Source organism: Fundulus heteroclitus, unplaced genomic scaffold (assembly GCF_011125445.2).
Source record: "Fundulus heteroclitus isolate FHET01 unplaced genomic scaffold, MU-UCD_Fhet_4.1 scaffold_67, whole genome shotgun sequence".
Taxonomy (NCBI): Eukaryota; Metazoa; Chordata; class Actinopteri; order Cyprinodontiformes; family Fundulidae; genus Fundulus; species Fundulus heteroclitus.
In genome coordinates, this window is record NW_023397110.1 from 1,657,689 (window position 1) to 1,673,238 (window position 15,550).

The window sequence follows — 15,550 nt, forward strand, 5'->3', positions numbered from 1 at the left end:
TAACTCATCTGCTGTGTAGGTCAACATGTAGTTTTGTGAAAGAACTTGCACCCAAAGGAGCAGAAATCTGAGCATGCATTTGATTTTGAGACTTACCAGACATGATTGTGTAGTTCTAACTACCGTGTACAATCACGGCATCAAAATATAACAACCACTTTAAAACACGCAAAGTAATAAAACATGTGCAAACTAATTAATGCGTACAAAGCTGATCTTTATAACAGGTGCGAGGAGATTTGCGCCTGTAAAAAGAGACAAATGGAAGGTGCAAACTTTTTTGCTTGTGTGCTTTCATAAACAGGCACATCATATGCTAGCGATCAAACCGCGCAAATTCAACTCGCACACAAAAATGCCTGCAGTCCTTGTTGCCAGAAAGGAGGAATTAGTACAATGTCAGATGACAGAGCAAGAGTCTCTGTGCATGTGTATATATTTAGACTGTCATAATTAACAATAGCAGAATAATACTAGTAGGGAAACAGACAAGTCTGCCTTGGACAGATTAATGCAGTGCCCCGTGATGGGTGGTGGGGTGGTAGTGTGTGGTAACCACAGTGAAAAATACCCTAACTGATCTTAAATATTGTGGCATGCTTATAAACAAAGAAAACTGAATATTAACTGCCACCTGAGAATTACCACCAGGCTGTAAAATCATTGAACAAAACAATTTTGGTATGCTGGATTGAAGTGACTGGAGCCACTCCGGGAGCAGAGCAAGGCGGGGAGATGTTGTGCAGGTGTGATGGCACCCTCCCTTTTTATTTATTAGGACCAATTAACATTAAGATAAGCGTGAAAAGCATGATTAGTGGTTGAGTATTCAAGTTTCTCATAATTTATAAGAGAAAAAGTTTTTTTTTCTTTTTGGAGAATGGGCTTTACCAGGGGTGTGGGGCTGATTTGTGGTATCTGAGGGGCTCATCCAGTGGGCCACACAAGTGAGTAGTGCTCCTGTACACACCATGTAATGTAACTCAGAAATTCTATAAAACTTTGACTGCACACTTCTTTAAGAAACTTAAGACATTTTTAGGTTGTGACCTGCAATTACCCACAGCTGTATGGATTACTTGCTTCTTTTAAGTTTTAGCAACACAAAAAAGCATCAATATTTCTTTAGAAATATTCATAATGAATTAGTTGATCTTCTATGTTACAGGATGAAATCCCCAGAAATAAAATAGCCAAAGGGGAAAAAAAAAAAAAAAAAAAAAAACTTAAAGGTTATTCTTTCTGTTCAGGTTAAGAATATGACTACCACCCACACATGTGAATGTGAAAACTGCTTGCCTACAAGCACAAAAAGGTTCATGGGCCAGTTGGTGCACCTTCTAAACTTGAGAAAAAATGCTCTGAATCAAAAATATTTTTAATATTAAGTATAAGAATTTTCTATAATAAATCAATTTTATTTGTATGTCTCATCGTGGTTAGTATAACGTGGTTAGTTTCAGTATATGTATAACGTGGTTAGTTTCAGTATATGTTTTCTTTAAAACTGGTGCTTCTTATTGAAATACTTTACCCTGGGGTCTCATATGCATCTGTTATATAGTAGTTTGGGTTTGGTTTGCTCTGACTTTAATAAGTTTTAAGTTTAACATGTGTTAAACATACTGATGGGTGAAAAAATGTCAAAACTGTTGAAACTTCTATTTTAATATAAAGCTTTAACTTCAGAACTGGTCTTCCAAAATTGGTCTTATGTGTTCTGCGTGTCACTGGAAGAAGTCATAACATACAAGAACATCACAGTGCTGGTAATGGGGGCCATCTGCAATGCTGTTTTTTTTTTCACTTTTCTGTAATAGGGTTGGATATTTCTGCTTTGTGGATGATATTGAATATATTCTGCTCTGCAAATACATGAGCCGCATGCACCAATTTAAAGATATTCAATTCACCAGTCACGCACTTTCTACTCTAATTCCATGTGAAATGATCAAATATGACAGATTTTGACACTATATAATATAAGTTAGGATAACAGAATGATGCTTTGTGATTGACTCACAATAATAACAATTTATTTATTTATTTACTTCCACAAGAAGACCCTGTATCATAATTCTGGTACAGTAAGCTTCAGTGTAATATTAAAAATCTTCCATCAAATGGATGTGCTTATCAGCTTTTCAGTAACTTAGCAGTGAGAAGACAAAAATACCATATACAGTGAAACAATAGGTTGGTCTTAGAAATACAGGTGTTTATAACTGCTCTTAAATGGGAAAATGTAAACTTAGAGTGAAATAGCTTAGTTGCACGGAGAAAAAAAACAACCATTTGATCCACATAATCAATACTCACAGTAGTCTTCCCCAACAACAGGAATTGCTACTAGGAAATAGGATACCATCAGGGGAGGATCCAGGATTTTTCAAAGGGGGGTGCGCACCTCAGGGTCATGGGGTCAAGGGTCATGGGGTCGAGACAATGTGAGGCTAAACGACCAAAGAATGCCATCTTTATTCTTTCACACTACCCTAATTATTCATCTAAGGATTTTTTAATTGATAATAATTTTAATGGATGAACATAAGTGGAATTAGCATGATTACCTTATTGTAATTGAAAATGGGTTTTTAAGTCAAAATCTCGTGCTTTTTACAGCATGCACAAGGTTAAAAAGTAGTTTGAAGAAAAAATTATCCTTATCAACAATTAATCAAACAAAGATTTTCTTTATTTCCAGAAATGATATGTATACAGAAAATGAAATAAAAAGACCCAAGGACTAAAGAACAGTTTGGTATGGTTCAAGTGACAAAAGAGTTTTAAAAATATACATGTATTTTAACAATATATTTTAACCATATAAACTATATTAAGAAAAAAAATACTTAGAAAGACCCAAGGACTTAAGAACAGTTTGGTATAGTTCAAGTGACAAAGGATTTTTTAACACATTTTAACAAGATAAACCATGTTGAGAATTTTTTTTTAAAGTAAGTTAAACCAATGAACATGTACGGTGAAGTTAAGCCATAAGCCTATAATAGAACTGTGAGACTTGACAAAGAATATTGCTCTCTTCTACAACACCTTCAACTTTATGATGATGATGATAATGGGTTTATGAATGTCAACCCTCTAGGATGCTTCTGGGCAAATGTGTGTATGATTTTGTTGATGTCTAAATGAATGTCCTTGTGGACATACATAAGTAGCAAAGCCACAAACCTTTCCTGTCCCATTGTTGACCTCAGCATGTTTTTCAAGGAAAAGGGTTAATCCAACAGTAGATCTTATATTATATGGGCATAAATTGAAACAGGTAAATATCGTAAGGTACCTCGGCGTATGGTTTGATGAAAAACTTTCATTTAAGATACATATACAGAAGATCATTGATAAATGTAAAAAAGGTATTAATATTTTGAGATGTTTGTCAGGGAATGACTGGGGGGCAACTAGTACATCTTTGAAAAGAATATATGATGTTTTAATTCGATATGTGTTGGACTATGGATGTATCGTTTATAAGTCAGCTGCAAATTCTTTGTTATTAGATTTAGATAGAATCCAAGCCAAAGCGCTTAGAATATGTTGTGGTGCTTTTAGAACATCTCTAATTCCTGCTCTTCAGGTGATTACTAGAGTAATGCCACTGGACTTAAGGAGAATGAAACTGTCAATACATTACTGGTTAAATTTATAAGGACATGAGGAAAATCACCCTACTAAACAGATATTCAGAGAATGTTGGGAATATGGCCATCACATAAGGAGTTTTGGATGGGAAGGAAATATTTATGCAGAGTATTCTGGTATAAGTAATATAGCATACTGTAATTACATCTAAAATTGCTCCATGGTTTTTTTGAAATGTCAACAGTAAATTTAGAAACCAAAAAAATAGAACAGTCCTGTGGAGGTTTGTATCAAATTATGCAGCAGTATTTAGTTATAAGGTATAAAAATATGACACAAATATATACAGATGCATCAAAACAGGAAAATGGTAAAACAGGAGTAGCAGTATATATTCTGAAAGAAAAAATTTCTATAAAAAGAAGAACAACAGATAATTTATCAATTTTTTCAGCAGAGATGTTGGCAATTATTATGGCATTACAATGGGTGCTGGAGGTGAAGCATAGAAATGTAGTTATCTGTTCAGATTCATTGTCTTGCCTGACTAGTTTTAAAAGTGGAAAATCTGAAAGCCGTCAAGATCTTCTAGATGAAGTCAGTTATTTAATATATGGTATAAAGCAACAAAAAATAAGTATTCGATTTACATGGGTTCCAGCACATAAAGGAATTTTAGGAAATGAAAAAGTAGATAAATTAGCTAAAGAAGCAGTTAAGGCAAGAGAAATTGAATATGATGTCCCGCTAAGTAGAAAAGAAATAAAAGTAATTATTAAAGATAAAATAAATAATATATGGCAGGAGAGATGGAATTTAGAAGAAAAAGGAAGACATTTATATAAAATACAGAAAGATATTATCATAAGATATAATAGTATAATGAATAGAAGAGAGGAAATATAGATAAACAGGTTGAGGATAGGGCATACTAGTTTAAGTACTGGTTTAAAAATAATAGGGAAACATCCAACAGGTAATTGTTCTTATTGTGGAGAAATCGAAGAAGTAGAACATGTTTTGATTTATTGTAGAAAATATATAAAAGAGAGGAAAGAACTGGAAAGGGTATTGGGGAGTTCAGTAAAGATGGCTGATTTATTAGGGAAGCATCAATCAGATAAAATATTTAAAGCACTTATTAAATATTTAAAAGATACAGAGTTAGCTGGGAGGATTTAGTGTGTATGTGTGTGTGAGTGTGTAAGTATAGATATAATTTAGTTTCATTAAGATATAAAGATATATAGGAAAATATATTTCTAAATTACATCTCCGTCCAGCTGATGGCGGTAATGCACACAGGATGTAAACTGCCAGAAAACACAACAGAAGAAGAAGAAGAAGAAGAAGAAGAAGAAGAAGAAGTAGAAGAAGAACATGCTCGTCACTGCGCGCTATTATCCAACATGGCGACGACCGGTGCGGCAGAGAGTGATTATTTAGCGATAGTGATGGAGTTTCATGGATTTATCATCATCATCTGAGAGCGATTTGGAATATATAGAAGACTTTCTTGACAGCAACCTGATTTTTGACAAAATCCAGCCATACCAGTTTGAGGCAAGGAGACCAAAAAGGAATGATGTGAGTTGAATCTGTCTGCTGCGGCAGCGGTCTCCTTATTTTTGAGATGTTTTTTCCACTTTTACCCGATGTATTGCAACATTAAACCGCCATGCACGTGGGCATTGTTGCTTCAATAATAGCTCTAGAAAATTTCAATGGTGAAGTCCTCTGGGAATCTGAAATAATTGTTGTTTATCACACCTGTGTGAGCGCAGTGCCTCTGCTAAGAAACAACACAGGATGTGACGTCAGGCCGCCATTACTGCCCATATTTGGGCACTAAATGCCGCCGCTAGTATCGGTGATTGCGACGACAATTTATGCCGCGCCGGCGTCACAGTGCGTTCTAAATGACAGGTACTGGCTTTTAATCGTAATTCTATGAAGGATGTTTAAAATTTCGGGCTCTTTAAAAAATACTTTTGGTCTCCAAAAGGGGGGTGCGCGCGCCCCCTGCGCCACCGCCTGAATCCGCGGCAGACCATTCAACAGCATGGTTGACTAGAAGAAAAGTTTTACAGTTTATTGTCAACAGTTACTTATTCTGTATTCTGATCGCAGGCAAGAATGGCACAAATCTGACTTTGGTCTCAAACAGGAGTCTGAAGTACCATTAATAAACACTCAAAAGTTGGGTCTCAGCAAAAAAAATAAAATGGAAATGAGCATTATGACCTGCAGACCATAGTCTTTAAACAATAAAGATAGATAAAATATTCCAGTAATTTACTGCCTTTCACTGTCCTACAGTGGAATCACATTGTTTCTATGGTTATAACTAACGTTATCTACACTAGGGTTTGATACACTGATGGGATATTGATGTTTGCATTATCCGGTCTACTCATTACGACGAAAATGAAGCCAACGTTTTTTGAAGTTAGTGCCGAATGTCCACCAGCCTAAATGCTATTAGTTTCCAGTAATATTCGCTCTTCCCGGATATGCACAAAAAAGCTTGTTTCAAGCATAAGGTTTGTTCGTTTCGCTCCACCATAGTTTGATAGTACTATGAGTGTTATTACCACATTAATATGGAATATTGATGTCGATTTAAAGGCTTTTTGTATAACATTAGGAGTAACCGATTTTAGCGACCGATCGCTACAGCGACCCCTACCCTTCCGGAGGGATAATCGCATTAATAAAATCAAGTGTCCCTAAAGTTAATGAAGTATTGAAAAAATCTTTCTTTAAAATATTATTTTATCAAATAATGTTTTGTTTGACTCGGGATTTGCATTGTGAATGGGCTGAAACACATACCAAATGTTGTTCTAAATTAGTTAAGCTAATTTAACTCCATGCCATGTCCTTTAAATTGAACTTTGGTTCTTTAACTCAGATCTGCAGTGAACCAGGATTCACTGAATTATTATGATGATGCTGCTGATGATGATCAACCTTTATTTTGTCTTGTGTGTCTTTTTGTGTGTACATAGTTCCTTAGCTTAGATTTACTTGTATCTTCATTTTGCTTAGTAGTTTTAGTTAAGTTTCACTAGCCTAGTAGAGATGATTTGTTGATTGAAATTTAGTGTTAATTCAGATAAACAGCATTCTATAGTGATGTTCTCTGGATGTTCATTTTATTTCTGTTAATAAATTCTTGAACTTGAAGAGAAGTCACTCCCTATTCTATGTGTGTGCAGAGTTTGCTGTTAAAAGATCACCAGTGCTCGAATCATCCCTTTCAACTATCATCCTGATATCAGCTCTAGAGCTGATATTCACCCGACAATACCTAACAGACAGAGAGTTATTTATTAAACATCAAATGACTTTAAACAGTGCGTAATTGCACAACAGTCTGTATTGTTTGTGTGATTATGTGATGGCTGTTACTACTATTACTTGCTGCGAACGAATTGCCCTTCGGGGATCTAATAAAGTAATCTCTAAAGCTGTACCTAATAAAAACAGAAGAGGGAAGTAGAAGCGGGTAAGAACATCTAAAACAAGTCAAGCTGACTACATTTCATGTAGATCATGAGATCCATGAGAATGGACTGAAATACATTGCTTTTACTGCCCAACCAGATCATCTGTCAGAACAGCCCATGTTTAGTCCTGATGAGGCTGATATACTGATTGGTTGATTTCAAACAAAAAACAGCTTTGGGATGATATGTTGATTTTACCTTTAATTATGAATTTATCTCTGGGAATAAAAAAAATGTTGTTTTGATCTTTTTGTCCTTTGTACCTTTATTTAGCTTTGTTATTTTACTGTGAGTAAAATAAAGTATATGTTTGTTTGAGATAATATGCAATAGATTCAAGAAAGTTCAAATCGATATTTATTTTGAATTTAAAGCTTTAAGCAAACCTAATAAAGATAATTTGCTCATCAGGTGTTTCTGTTGTGAGCTTTCAGACTAGTTTTTTCCTTTGTAGTTGTTTTGTTTCACTCTTTGCTCACCATGTTGTTAATTTCTTAGTTTTATGTTTCCTTGTGCTTATGCTTTTGTTTTTGTACTTTGTACTTAAAATTCCATATGTATTTATCGTCCGCTCTGAATTGTAGTCGTTAATTACATTTACTCTCTGTAGGTCTTAGGTCCTTTTTTATTTTCAAAACCTGTGTCCTTACCCTTTTTTCTTCTATTTATTTAATGTCTTCCTGTTTCTATTTCAAATCTTGGTTTGAAACTTGATTATTACTTGTGATGGGTTGTGTTACTGGTTTCTGTCTTACCTGGCTGTATTATGTCTATTAGGCATTTCTACCATTTCCTCAGTTCAACTTGACTTACTTGCTTACTCCCACAGCTGCATCCTGTTGCTATTCAACCACCATATTCTTGTGTAGTAATTGCCTTAATAGATTAAATCTTTCTCATTCAGGTTTTGCTCATACCATTTGCTGTTGCCACCAGCCTGTGTTGGTTCCCCGTGCCCCTACCGCAAATTAATATTTTTGATTTTACTTTCACCTGTTTGCCTCCTCTTGGCCTTTGGGTCCCTACACCTCACCATTACATGACACCTTGGTTTATGATCCTTTTTAGAAATCTGATTTGTGCCCTTGAACATGAAGTTTGAGAACCCTGTCATATTACCATGAAGTCAATAAAATAACTAGTGATCTTCAACCCAACTTTAGTGATAGAGTTTCAGTATTTTTGAGAAACTGCTCCATATTGCCACATGTAGAGCAGGTAAAGGTTGACACTTAAGGAATGCAACAGTGTCTTCAGGACTTTTGTCCTAAAGACAAAAGCCAGGTTACTCCTGGCTGCAGACCAACCTTTTGTCTGCTATGATGACAAATGTTACAAAAACTGACTGAATCAGTGTTATTTAAATGAATGAGTAAAGTAAGTTGAATCATTTTATTTTTGAAGATTTAATTTCATAAATTAATGATTTGTCACGGAAGGCAATCTTCTGGTAATGCAACAATGAAAGTCACACATTTTGTGCCAAAACTTCACATAGTCATGCAGCTAAGATTGACTTCTCAACTTTTTAACAAAGTAAATGTCTGTATTAAAAAGAGTAAGAGACAGAAATTTGGCCTTGTAATTATAAAACACAAAATTAATCAGATTGTAGAGGGCAAATTTCTTCTTCTGCTACAGCAGAAAGAAGAAAATGTCAGTGAACTGAGCTGATTAAAGGTCACCAGTAGTACATATATTTTATGCAAGCTTTATGATTTACTAAGGGCATACAGCCCATTATATTAGAGGAAATGTGCACAGGTATATGGGTTAATTACAGTCTCTGTTTACAATGTTTTTTATTAAAGAACAAGTCTGAGAAGACCCTTTTCCTCATGTTAATTGCCTTGTGCAACAAATGTGCATGAATGATGAAGCGATAAAATTACAACTCATACAGTCAGTGTCACAAGGCAAACCAGGTAGACAACAGCATGTCAAGGGAACATGTTTACACAATTACAGTGTCAATACACATACCTCCTAATTTATTAGCATTAAACACATTGAGATAAAAATATCAACAATGTTGACACATTTGTTAAGAGACATGATAAAAATGTGTTAGTCTATGGAAAAAAATATATTATAATTGCTGTGCTTCATATTTTGTCAAGATTATTTATAATTTAAAAATAACTTGCACTGACCAGAGAATTTGAGGCTGACTTGTAAAAAACAATTAAATAAAGCACTGACCTGTCCATGCCAGTTTCAACCAATTTTGGCCTACAGCTATAATAATTTATAATGACTATTTGAAGAAACTTGAACAGTCATTATGTTTAAAGGAGAAATAAGTAATAATGAAACCCAGTCGCTGAAGCCCCAATTGGGGCAGCTCCCAAGGGCTTCAGCACTGTGGCTGTTGGGGGTTTCCTGGGGCTGCTCTCTGCTCTTCTCTGGGATGTGGGAGGCAGCTATCCCTATGTTTGTCTGTCTTGAGCACCATTGCTCTGGGGACTCTTTCAAGTGTCTGGTCTTCTGGTTTCCCTGGTTTCTGCCTCGGCAATCTGGGGGACAGGTCGTTGGCTCCTCACAACCACTATTGAGCATTTTTCTTATGAATAAACCTTACATTTACAAATGCCATCTCGCAGACACCTACAGGTGCTTGGATTCAGGTGCTTACAGACTCACATTTATACATAAAACCCCTATTATTAGCTTAGCTGTCACTTTATACACCTCATATTAAATAACAATGTGTAGTTTTCAGTGAAGTTATCAAAGCGTTGATGTTCCTGTAACACTATCGGTTTGTTTTGATTTTCTTTTTATATCTCTCTTTGCAGGTGTCGAAGCAGACTCCAAGGATATTATCTGGTTCTCTCCTGTTCCTCTCTTTTTTCACTATGTCTCCCTTTTAGCATTTTGTCTCATATTTTTCTCTGTTTTTTTTCTCTTCTCTGTTCCCGTTTCTGTGTTCATTGAACATGAAATAGTCCCAGAATTAAGTTGAATAAAGCTTTTTGCATATATAAATGGAGTAGAGCACTATGGCAAAAACAGTAATGCTCCACTTGTGAGAGTAAAATCGGTTGGGCTTTCTTTGGCATTAAGAAAACAATTCCTAATTCTACACTGCCAGACAGGACTCGTTAAAAAATACACACACCAAAAAAGCAAAAGAAACCTAGTATCTCAAATCGGAACAACACATAAAACAGTTAGGTTGTTTTTCTTTTTGAAGAATGCTGAGGCTTCTTAGGTATTGTTGGGATTATTTCTGGTCCACTTCACATATAATTGGCTCACGAAACCAGAAGTAAACACAGGCTGCACACTGCACTGAAGTACAGGGGATGGACAATGAAACTGAAACACCTGGTTTTAGACCACATTAATTTATTAGTATGGTGTAGGGCCTCCTTTTGTATAGAGTGAGGATTGTCTTAAAAAGATTGAATAAATATAAAAGGATATATATACATATACATACATTTATAAATATCCAAGTACACAATACAAATATAAAAATGTGACATACAAATAAATAAACAAAATACAAATATAAAAATGCGACATACAAATAAATAAACAAAATTATATAAATAAACATGTCTTTGTAAATATATTTTCAAGATTTGAAAATAAATATGCTTGACTTTGTATGTGGAATCTGCATTTGTGAATCTCCTTTTTGCATTTGTGGATCTCCATTTTCCTTTTATGTCGATGACGTAATTTTGAGACATTCCTACTGCACACAAGATCCACAAATATATGCCACTAGATTTGAATGCGAAGACACCCTCCACTGAACAACCAGCAGATGGCAGTGCTGTGCAGCCACAGCTAGTCTGGCAGAGCCAACGCGGCGAATTCCCCGGATGTTGTTCTCGCCCGCCCTCTTTATCGAGCATGCATCAGAGCAGACTTGTGCGTTCTTCAGACTGACCGCTTGCCCAGAATGCACCGCGGCCGCAGCTTGATTCGAGACAGCGCAAACAAAGCTCACAGCGGTAAGTTAAAAATTCCCTATGTGCTGTTGTTCTTCAAAAGTACCTTTTCCAATCGTTTGAGGTGAGAACATTATACTTTTAAGCTTCCCTATGTGGCCTGTTTACAGAGTTGGTGCGTAATTAAAAAAAGTAGTGTGCATAGTACCGCTGGTTATGGTTTATTTATTTTGTATTTATCTGACTGACGTGTGTTGCTTTATTAACTCAATACTTGCTGGAATAAATTGTAAATGTCTGCCAAGGACGACAGCAGCATATAAAAGAAATAAATTAATAAATTCTATAAATGTTTTTCCTATCTAAGTGAGTTTCTTCTGAGTCAGGACACGAATAACTGAGAGGAAAAAGAGGGAAAGAAAACAATAGTAATAATAGTATATGAAAAAAACGACATTTAATTTATTCAAAAGTTTTAAATCCTTGGATAAGAATGAAGGTGTAATATATTCAACAAATTATTACCAGTTACTAACATGGTTTAAAACAAAGAAATAACTCCTATTAAGATATTATACAAATAGACAATGCCTATAAACTTACAATTAAAAATAGTTGGAATGGAAATTATTTAATTATTATTTAATGGATTTTCACTGGTGGTGAAAAAAATGAAATGAGGCAGCATGTGGACATACCTACAACGGAGAAAATAATTCAAATGAAGAACCAATTTTAACATTAGTAACAGTAGGGTTAAGCTACTTTATTGCACCCACCTACTGACCTTCACAGCATTGATCATTAAGAAAGAAAAAAAAAAACATTTTTATGTCTGTCCACCTTTACAGTGATTAATCTATAAATTATGTGCAGTTAGTTCAGCCCATATTTTCAGTGAAATGGTAAAAATACCATAGAAGGGAAGCCATTTGTTACATTTAGTATACATTTTACCTTTTCTTTCTTGAGAACTATAATAATCTGCATGTTAAGCATTTATAGTTTTATGCAGTGAAAAGGTGACAATGGAAAAAAACAATTATGGTAACATTTGGCATTTTTTATTTACAGGAAGAAACAGAAATAAAATCTGTGCCGATCCTCCAAATATTTTTAAATGAAGGAGACCTGAAACCAGCCTTCTAGCTAAACAGGGCCACCATCGTCCTCTTCCTTCAGCTGCTGCCCATCCAGAAGGTCCATGGATGGCCACGGGAGATAGAGGTGCTGGTGACCCTCTGCTGGCTGGCCTGTGGTGCATCCTATAGGGAAACAGCTTGCCAGTAAGATCTCTTACCTTCTTGTCCTTAAATAGAGCCAACAATGACACACACTTGATACATAGATTATATTAATTGGATAGAAGATTAAGACATATCAGCATATTTCCTAAATTACAAGTTATTTTATATTTGGTACAGGTCAAGTGGAGGCACGCTCCAACAGACACCACGCCAAGGCGAGAAACATCGTTAAGCGTGTCTTTGGTGGTCTGAAGACACGGTGGCGTTCCATCTTATTAAGGGCGCTGGAGGTCCGCCTGACGTTTGCCCCAAAAGTAATCACCGCCTGCTGCATCATCCACAATATTAGTATAGAGGCAGGGGACCAGCTAGATGAGGAGGATGAAGAGGTGGACCCAGAGGAGGAGGAGGACGTGGACCCAGAGGAGGATGGCCATCCGGCGACTGAAGACAGGGAGCGGCTCCAGCTGGCTGGATGTTTAAGTGAACATGACTACACCTGACCTAATGTATATCAGTTCTAGTCATGTACACATGCTGCTTCATTTCATTTTTTTCACCACCTGTGAAAATACATTAAATAATCAGTAAATTAATTTCCATTCCAACTATTTTTAATTCTAAGTTTATAGGTGTTGTCTATTTGTATAAGATCTTAATATGAGTTATTTCTTTGTTTTAAACCATGTTAGTAACTGTTAATTTGTTGAATATATTACACCATCATTCTGTTCCAAAGATAAAACATTTGTATAAAATAAATGTCTGTTATCATATCTCATATACTATTATTACTATTGTTTTCTTTCCCTCTTTCTCCTCTCAAGTATTCGTGTCCTGACTCAGAAGAAACTCAGATAGGAAAAAACATTTGTGCATTTTATTTATTTCTTAATTGTATATGCTGCTGTCGTCCTTGGCAGACATTTACAATTTATTCCAACAAGTATTGAGTTAATAAAGCAACACACGTCAGTCAGATAAGTGTACTAAAAACGGACTGACATCAGCCCTGGCTGCGGTTTTCCTCGGAGGTCTTCGGGTCACTCTGCGCCGCTCAACGTCTGACTTTTTATTAAAATTACGCACTAACTCTGTAAACAGGCCACATAAGGAAGCTTAAAAGTATAATGTTCTAACCTCAAAAGATCTGAAAAGGTACTTTTGAAGAACAACAGCAGCAGAAAAGGGAATTTTTAACTTAGCGATGTGAGCTCTGTTTGCGCTGTCTCAAATCAAGCTGCGCCCGCGGTGCATTCTGGGCAAGCGGTCAGAGAAATATATTTTCGAGATTTTCAAATCTCGAAAATATATTTACAAAGACACGTTTATTTATATAAATTTGTTTATTTATTTGTATGTCACATTTTTATATTTGTATTTTGTTTATTTATTTGTATGTTACATTTTTATATTTGTATTTTGTTGTTATGCCAGAAGCTGTGTGAATATGCTTATTATTATTAATTATAATTTGGTATTATAATTTAAATAATAAATCATTCAACTCAAAATTCCGCTATAACAAAATATAGTTCAAATGGTGGTGATGTTAGCTATAAGCTTGTAAGTATTTATACCACTAATGCATTAGTTAATTTGCTGTTATGAACTCATTTATACTGGAATAAATGAAATGGTCGGACTGTTAATCGACGAGGTTTATCCGGCAGGCTGTGAGAACCCCAATGTAACTGCAATCAGAGTTTAAATCCTTATTCCTTATCACCATCCAATGATATTGTCTCTGTATTAATGTTAGATGTTAACTCCAAAGGAGGTTAGCTCTGATTTCTGAATAACCATGTAACTGTGAATTGGATTGAAGACAAAACAATCTCTATTCCGCAGTTGTTGGTTTTATTGAACCAAAAGCAATTCCCTGTTACAGTAATTCTCTGATTCAACAACTTTGGAATTCTTAATCACTACTAAAACTAAACATGCAAAACATATATTTGAAAATAAAAGAACAAAAAAAATAAACAATGGATTAAAATGAGCGGTTAGCAGATCTTAACTCAACTCACAGTTGTTTAACACCACCCTCAAAACACCGGCATTTGACGTATCAGCATTGACAGACAGAACAGCTTCGAGAGTCCCACTGGACGCCTTGATGTCTTACAAAAGCTAGTTCAGCTAAGCTCCCTACAGTTCATCCGTACGATACCCTCCCAAGATGGCTGCTACGATGACGTGTGGTCTACCAATTTACGTGATGCGTGAGGGGAGGTCCTAATGACGTAACCAAGCTTATGCTGATAGGAGCTTCGAGAGGGCGCGGCTAATTGGGAGTTTAAGCAAAGACCGCAAATTGGGCTTGGACAACAAGATTAAATTTGCTGATAAGGAGAAGTGAAAAGAGAGGGGGGAAAAGCATGGAAGAAGATGGAAAATAACTGAAACAGTGACCCACGGCGGGGTCATTGATAAACCACAATCAACACAGCAAAATCAATTGTAAAATACATGCACACACAAAGAAAATGTTCAGCAAAATAATTCCAACTTCGTCATGAAATAAAAAGCATTAACCTACACCTACAAAGTTCCTACATCTGCCCAGGCACTTCTAAACACCCTGCGGTGTGGGTGGAAAAGAAATAAAAAGGGAGAACCCCGTTACTTTGAGGTGAATCCGAGTGAAGTCCCGGTCGGATCCGTGAGCGCTCCGGATCACGCAGCGTCCTGAACGCACCAGAGCGGGCAGCAGGCAGCAGGGACGGGCGAGGAGGCTCTTTCGTTTCTTCTTCCGGGCTCACAGTCGCTTTGCTCGGCCCAGCACAAGCGTAGTCCTCTTTCGATCACTGGGAGATAAGGCGGCTTCCAGTATTTGATCAGAGGGAGTAAAAAGTACCTTTTTAAGTCGACCTCCTGCTATGCAAAGCAGGGAATAACGTTTACTCCGAAAAATCTCGGTCCAGCGAGAAACTCGAGCACGTGGCGTGTGGGTAATTAATCCACGGAGTACAGCTGTATGTCTTCTCAGGTTGGCGGTGTGCCAGAGAAAGAAGGCAGATTTTCGTGCGTGAACGGGTTTTATCAACTTTGCCTAGCAACGTTATGTCTCCGCTCCGTTGTTAGGGCGGCGGCCATTTTGGGCCGCGTTGCATGATGGGAGTTGGTGGACATTTTGACCACATTGCATCATGGAAAACGCAGTCCGTCATGTCCCGAATTAATGCAGTCTCGTCACGTTTGAACTGGCATTACATTGTACTTGGATATTTATAAATGTATGTATATGTGTATATATATCCTTTATTTATTTATTTATTCA